Source organism: Tachysurus vachellii, chromosome 23 (assembly GCF_030014155.1).
Source record: "Tachysurus vachellii isolate PV-2020 chromosome 23, HZAU_Pvac_v1, whole genome shotgun sequence".
In the NCBI taxonomy this organism is placed as follows: Eukaryota; Metazoa; Chordata; class Actinopteri; order Siluriformes; family Bagridae; genus Tachysurus; species Tachysurus vachellii.
This window is the reverse complement of record NC_083482.1, coordinates 280234-288090: the sequence shown is the minus strand read 5'-3', so window position 1 is coordinate 288090 and position 7857 is coordinate 280234. Positions and strand designations below refer to the sequence as shown.

The 7857-nt window shown below is 40.3% G+C and overlaps 1 protein-coding gene across 2 annotated transcripts in view; it reads left to right on the top strand.

Moving 5' to 3' along the window:
• The first annotated feature begins 1558 nt into the window (after positions 1–1558).
• Positions 1559–7857, top strand: part of ttbk1a (tau tubulin kinase 1a) — a 47475-nt gene continuing 41176 nt past the window's right edge. The window contains exons 1-2 of one of the 2 annotated variants that reach the window (XM_060859232.1): positions 1559–1698; positions 6818–6896. The gene's annotated coding sequence lies outside the window, so the exon portion shown is untranslated. Of the gene's footprint in view, positions 1699–6757; positions 6897–7857 lie in introns of both variants that reach the window. The other variant, XM_060859231.1, reaches the window with a different exon arrangement.

The window sequence follows — 7857 nt, the reverse complement described above, 5'->3', positions numbered from 1 at the left end:
AATATTTTGAAATGACATGACTGACAAACTGCCTCTGATTCCTGTGCGCCTGCATCAGTATGAAGGGCTTCAACACTCTCTAGAGTGACATCCCACAGCACGTGGGGGGGTGTTAGGGGCGGGGCTCCAGATTGAAATGTTGCGCTCAGCACATAAGGTGGATCCTGTGAAATCACCCCCCAAACAAGCCCCACCCCCCGAACAAGACCCCCCACATAAACAAGCTCCACATGCAAGACCTTCATTATGATGGCACTAAATAAAATCCTGCACAGACTGTGTTTTGGAGTTAAAGAGACGCTCTAGTCTCCACTTAATGAACTGATGATGAGCAGGTGATGAACTGATGATGAACTGATGATGAACTGATGATGAACTGATGATGAGCAGGTGATGAACTGATGATGAACTGATGATGAACTAATGATGAACTGATGATGAACTGATGATGAACTGATGATGAACTGATGATGAACTGATGATGAGCAGGTAATGAACTGATGATGAACTGATGATGAACTGATGATGAGCAGGTAATGAACTGATGATGAACTGATGATGAACTGATGATGAGCAGGTGATGAACTGATGATGAACTGATGATGAACTAATGATGAACTGATGATGAACTGATGATGAGCAGGTGATGAACTGATGATGAACTGATGATGAACTAATGATGAACTGATGATGAACTGATGATGAGCAGGTGATGAGCAGGTGAGAGTCTGCATTATAATTACACTTGTATTTCAGTTTATTTGGTGGTGATCACGGGTCACGGTGTCTTAGTGGTTAGCACGTTCTCCTCACACCTCCAGGGTCGGGGTTCGATTCCCACCTCCACCTTGTGTGTGTGGAGTTTGCATGTTCTCCCCGTGCCTCGGGGGTTTCCTCCGGGTACTCCGGTTTCCTCCCCCGGTCCAAAGACATGCATGGTAGGTTGATTGGCATCTCTGGAAAATTGTCCGTAGTGTGTGAGTGTGTGAGTGAATGAGAGTGTGTGTGTGTGCCCTGTGATGGGTTGGCACTCCGTCCAGGGTGTATCCTGCCTTGATGCCCGATGACGCCTGAGGCTCCCCGTGACCCGAGGTAGTTCGGATAAGCGGTAGAAGATGAATGAATGAATGAATGAATGGTGGTGATCACTTTAATATCCTCACTCACGGTGTCTGGTGTTAATTATGTGACCACACTAATGTTTACTCTTCATTATTAAAGACATTTCTGAATAATAAAGTATTTTAAACGATCACAGGTGTTAAACAGCAGCTCACACTGTATGTGTGATGATGATGATGATGATGATGATGAAGTACAAATCAGGAGTTTGTTCGCTTTAAACTGAGATACTGTGACATTACATGAGAAAAACATCATGTTTAGTGACGTTGGATTGTGAGACGTGGTGGCTCGAGGTTGCCAGGTTTACTGACTGATTCGCAGCACGGTTAAATAAAACGCGTCAGGCTTTTTTGGGGGGCGGATATGTGGAAACTGGCAACCCAGTTTGGGCCTGGACCGTGTTTTTGGCGCCGTCTGGCGGTTGTAGGCGGGAAGCGCGTGCACCTGAGCTGCAGTGCGGATAAACGCAGAAGGACGCCGTTTATCTCCCAACACACTAATGTGGCCTTTATTTCATGGACATTTTATATTTTCTACAGTTACGTTCGGCTCTGTGTGTTGTCTGGATTCGGGGTAAATATAATGTGGTGCATGATATTGTTTAGTGTGATGTAACAGTATAACGAGGTGTTTTGTCAAGGTGGATGTCGTCAGTTAGCTTAGCATCATATTTACTGTGTGACAGAAGGATTAACGTTCACTTTGTCACGTGAAACGTTTAACTGTGTGACAGAAGGATTAACGTTCACTTTGTCACGTGAAACGTTCAACTGTGTGACAGAAGGATTAACGTTTACTTTGTCACGTGAAACGTTCAACTGTGTGACAGAAAGATTAACGTTCACTTTGTCACGTGAAACGTTTAACTGTGTGACAGAAGGATTAACGTTCACTTTGTCACGTGAAACGTTCAACTGTGTGACAGAAGGATTAACGTTTACTTTGTCACGTGAAACGTTTAACTGTGTGACAGAAGGATTAACGTTCACTTTGTCACGTGAAACGTTTAACTGTGTGACAGAAGGATTAACGTTCACTTTGTCACGTGAAACGTTTAACTGTGTGACAGAAGGATTAACGTTTACTTTGTCACGTGAAACGTTTAACTGTGTGACAGAAGGATTAACGTTCACTTTGTCACGTGAAACGTTTAACTGTGTGACAAAGATTAACGTTTACTTTGTCACGTGAAACGTTTAACTGTGTGACAAAGATTAACGTTTACTTTGTCACGTGAAACGTTTAACTGTGTGACAGAAGGATTAACGTTCACTTTGTCACGTGAAACGTTTAACTGTGTGACAGAAGGATTAACGTTCACTTTGTCACGTGAAACGTTTAACTGTGTGACAAAGATTAACGTTTACTTTGTCACGTGAAACGTTTAACTGTGTGACAAAGATTAACGTTTACTTTGTCACGTGAAACGTTTAACTGTGTGACAGAAGGATTAACGTTTACTTTGTCACGTGAAACGTTTAACTGTGTGACAGAAGGATTAACGTTTACTTTGTCACGTGAAACGTTTAACTGTGTGACAGAAAGGTTAACGTTTACTTCACTTTGTCACGTGAAGCGTTTAACTGTGTGACAGAAAGATTAACGTTCACTTTGTCACGTGAAACGTTTAACTGTGTGACAAAGATTAACGTTTACTTTGTCACGTGAAGCGTTTAACTGTGTGACAAAGATTAACGTTTACTTCACTTTGTCACGTGAAACGTTTAATTGTGTGACAGAAGGATTAACGTTCACTTTGTCACGTGAAACGTTTAACTGTGTGACAAAGATTAACGTTTACTTTGTCACGTGAAACGTTTAACTGTGTGACAGAAGGATTAACGTTCACTTTGTCACGTGAAACGTTTAACTGTGTGACAGAAGGATTAACGTTTACTTTGTCACGTGAAACGTTCAACTGTGTGACAGAAAGATTAACGTTTACTTTGTCACGTGAAACGTTCAACTGTGTGACAGAAAGATTAACGTTCACTTTGTCACGTGAAACGTTTAACTGTGTGACAAAGATTAACGTTTACTTTGTCACGTGAAGCGTTTAACTGTGTGACAAAGATTAACGTTTACTTCACTTTGTCACGTGAAACGTTTAATTGTGTGACAGAAGGATTAACGTTTACTTTGTCACGTGAAACGTTTAACTGTGTGACAGAAGGATTAACGTTCACTTTGTCACGTGAAACGTTTAACTGTGTGACAAAGATTAACGTTTACTTTGTCACGTGAAACGTTCAACTGTGTGACAGAAGGATTAACGTTCACTTTGTCACGTGAAACGTTCAACTGTGTGACAGAAAGATTAACGTTTACTTTGTCACGTGAAACGTTCAACTGTGTGACAGAAAGATTAACGTTCACTTTGTCACGTGAAACGTTTAACTGTGTGACAGAAGGATTAACGTTCACTTTGTCACGTGAAACGTTTAACTGTGTGACAAAGATTAACGTTTACTTTGTCACGTGAAACGTTTAACTGTGTGACAGAAGGATTAACGTTTACTTTGTCACGTGAAACGTTTAACTGTGTGACAGAAAGATTAACGTTTACTTTGTCACGTGAAACGTTTAACTGTGTGACAAAGATTAACGTTTACTTTGTCACGTGAAACGTTTAACTGTGTGACAGAAGGATTAACGTTTACTTTGTCACGTGAAACGTTTAACTGTGTGACAAAGATTAACGTTTACTTTGTCACGTGAAACGTTTAACTGTGTGACAAAGATTAACGTTTACTTTGTCACGTGAAACGTTTAACTGTGTGACAGAAGGATTAACGTTTACTTTGTCACGTGAAACGTTTAACTGTGTGACAGAAGGATTAACGTTCACTTTGTCACGTGAAACGTTTAACTGTGTGACAGAAGGATTAACGTTCACTTTGTCACGTGAAACGTTTAACTGTGTGACAGAAGGATTAACGTTCACTTTGTCACGTGAAACGTTTAACTGTGTGACAGAAGGATTAACGTTCACTTTGTCACGTGAAACGTTTAACTGTGTGACAAAGATTAACGTTTACTTTGTCACGTGAAACGTTTAACTGTGTGACAGAAGGATTAACGTTTACTTTGTCACGTGAAACGTTTAACTGTGTGACAGAAGGGTTAACGTTTACTTCACTTTGTCACGTGAAGCGTTTAACTGTGTGACAGAAGGATTAACGTTTACTTTGTCACGTGAAACGTTTAACTGTGTGACAGAAGGATTAACGTTCACTTTGTCACGTGAAACGTTTAACTGTGTGACAGAAGGATTAACGTTCACTTTGTCACGTGAAACGTTTAACTGTGTGACAAAGATTAACGTTTACTTTGTCACGTGAAACGTTTAACTGTGTGACAGAAGGATTAACGTTTACTTTGTCACGTGAAACGTTCAACTGTGTGACAGAAAGGTTTACTTTGTCACGTGAAGCGTTTAACTGTGTGACAGAAGGGTTAACGTTTACTTCACTTTGTCACGTGAAGCGTTTAACTGTGTGACAGAAGGATTAACGTTTACTTTGTCACGTGAAACGTTCAACTGTGTGACAGAAAGATTAACGTTCACTTTGTCACGTGAAACGTTTAACTGTGTGACAAAGATTAACGTTTACTTTGTCACGTGAAACGTTTAACTGTGTGACAAAGATTAACGTTTACTTTGTCACGTGAAACGTTCAACTGTGTGACAGAAGGATTAACGTTCACTTTGTCACGTGAAACGTTTAACTGTGTGACAGAAGGATTAACGTTTACTTTGTCACGTGAAACGTTTAACTGTGTGACAGAAGGATTAACGTTCACTTTGTCACGTGAAACGTTTAACTGTGTGACAGAAAGATTAACGTTTACTTTGTCACGTGAAACGTTTAACTGTGTGACAAAGATTAACGTTTACTTTGTAACGTGAAACGTTTAACTGTGTGACAGAAGGATTAACGTTTACTTTGTCACGTGAAACGTTTAACTGTGTGACAGAAGGATTAACGTTTACTTTGTCACGTGAAACGTTTAACTGTGTGACAAAGATTAACGTTTACTTTGTCACGTGAAACGTTTAACTGTGTGACAGAAAGATTAACGTTTACTTTGTCACGTGAAACGTTTAACTGTGTGACAAAGATTAACGTTTACTTTGTCACGTGAAACGTTCAACTGTGTGACAGAAGGATTAACGTTCACTTTGTCACGTGAAACGTTTAACTGTGTGACAGAAGGATTAACGTTCACTTTGTCACGTGAAACGTTTAACTGTGTGACAGAAGGATTAACGTTCACTTTGTCACGTGAAACGTTTAACTGTGTGACAAAGATTAACGTTTACTTTGTCATGTGAAACGTTTAACTGTGTGACAGAAAGATTAACGTTTACTTTGTCACGTGAAACGTTCAACTGTGTGACAGAAAGGTTTACTTTGTCACGTGAAGCGTTTAACTGTGTGACAGAAGGGTTAACGTTTACTTCACTTTGTCACGTGAAACGTTTAATTGTGTGACAGAAGGATTAACGTTTACTTTGTCACGTGAAACGTTCAACTGTGTGACAGAAAGGTTAACGTTTACTTCACTTTGTCACGTGAAACGTTTAATTGTGTGACAGAAGGATTAACGTTCACTTTGTAACGTGAAACGTTTAACTGTGTGAAAAAGATTAACGTTTACTTTGTCACGTGAAACGTTTAACTGTGACGGACGGATTAATGTTTACTTCACTTTGTCACGTGAAACGTTTAATTGTGTGACAGAAAGATTAACGTTTACTTTGTCACGTGAAACGTTCAACTGTGTGACAGAAGGATTAACGTTTACTTTGTCACGTGAAACGTTCAACTGTGTGACAGAAAGATTAACGTTTACTTTGTCACGTGAAACGTTCAACTGTGTGACAGAAGGGTTAACGTTTACTTTGTCACGTGAAGCGTTTAACTGTGTGACAGAAGGATTAACGTTTACTTCACTTTGTCACGTGAAACGTTTAATTGTGTGACAGAAGGATTAACGTTTACTTCACTTTGTCACGTGAAACGTTCATCAACTGTGTGACAGAAGGGTTAACGTTTACTTTGTCACGTGAAGCGTTTAACTGTGTGACAGAAGGATTAATGTTTACTTTGTCACGTGAAACGTTTAACTGTGTGACAGAAGGATTAACGTTTACTTCACTTTGTCACGTGAAACGTTTAATTGTGTGACAGAAGGATTAACGTTTACTTCACTTTGTCACGTGAAACGTTCATCAACTGTGTGACAGAAGGGTTAACGTTTACTTTGTCACGTGAAGCGTTTAACTGTGTGACAGAAGGATTAACGTTTACTTTGTCACGTGAAACATTCAACTGTGTGACAGAAAGATTAACGTTGAAATGTTGAACCTGAATAATCTTAATTACACATGTTTACTCTCTTCTGTCGTACTGAATTATACTTACACAGGTCAGGAATAATCTGAGGAATTAATAATAATAATAATAATAATAATAATAATAATAATAATAATAATAATAATAATAGTTAATATATAATTTGTAATATAGAATAATAATATATAATAAAGGACTGTGTGTTCTTCACACATCTGACTTTACAGTAAACATTAAATTAACAGTTCGGATGTGATTTTGATCCTAAACAGTGTTGATGGTCAGATGGTGTCTGATGAACCTCTGTGTTGTGATTGTGACTGTATGGACAGAGAACAGACACATGGTCAGGACCCAAATGAAGATATCCATGAGATGGGAAGCACCAAGTGGCTGTAGTCCATTTACCAGGTGAGCTCAGATACACAGGGACATTCATACTGCTGTCCTTCTCCTCAACTACGTCCCTATGCTCAGGTCCACGTGGTCCTTGTGAGGTCTGATCTGTTACTCTGTTGATTTCAGATAAAGTTGTTTAGATGATGGATCACATTCTCCTCACTGCACTGAGTGTGTGTGAATCTGTGCAGAACTTTCTCCAGCTCTTTGTGTGTGTTCCTGCTGAATAATCACCCAGTGTGTGTGAGGCAGGGTGGAGTACAACACTATTAACGTCATGCAAATATAGCGCTTTGACTCCATTAGCCAGTGTGTAGTGTTTAGCAGGTTTTGTGTATCACCTGTGCGTGCGTGTGTGTGTGTGTGTGTGTGTGTGTGTGTGTGTGCGTGCGTGTGTTTGCATTCTGTTTACTCTGTGTTCAGTTTAAAATGGTGACCTACAGTGTTTTTATTTCTTATTGTGATGTGAACCTGCAGTGTTGTGTTGTGTTCTGCATGCTCGCTTCCTGCTGTGTCTTGCTGTTTGTTTTTGTCTGTGTATCTGTGTGTATTGTGTTTGTGGCTTCAATGACCTTTGACCTCTGCTTTTCACCTTGTGTGCGCGACCTCTCGGCTGTGGGACGGTGAGTGATCCCTGGGCGGTCTGACGAAGGGAGGAGTGTTGCTCGGCTTGCCGTGTTAACGCCGTCGGTGTGTGTATCACCTGTCTTCTCTTGTATGTTTGGCTTGTAGGCTGTCAGAGGAGGGCTGTGGCGCCGACTAGTTCGCTCGTTTTTGTGAGGTTTGGAAAGAGATTAATCATGATGGTGAGAGTTTCTTTATGAAAGCGCACGTATCCCATAATGCTGCCAGGCCTGAGCACACTGTGGCTGCTGCAGCTTCCCTCTCTGCCTTCAGGAGCTAATGACCCTCCTTACTGCTTTACACCACGCAATGCAGTGTACACCATATAATATCAAGCCATTCAGCTTTC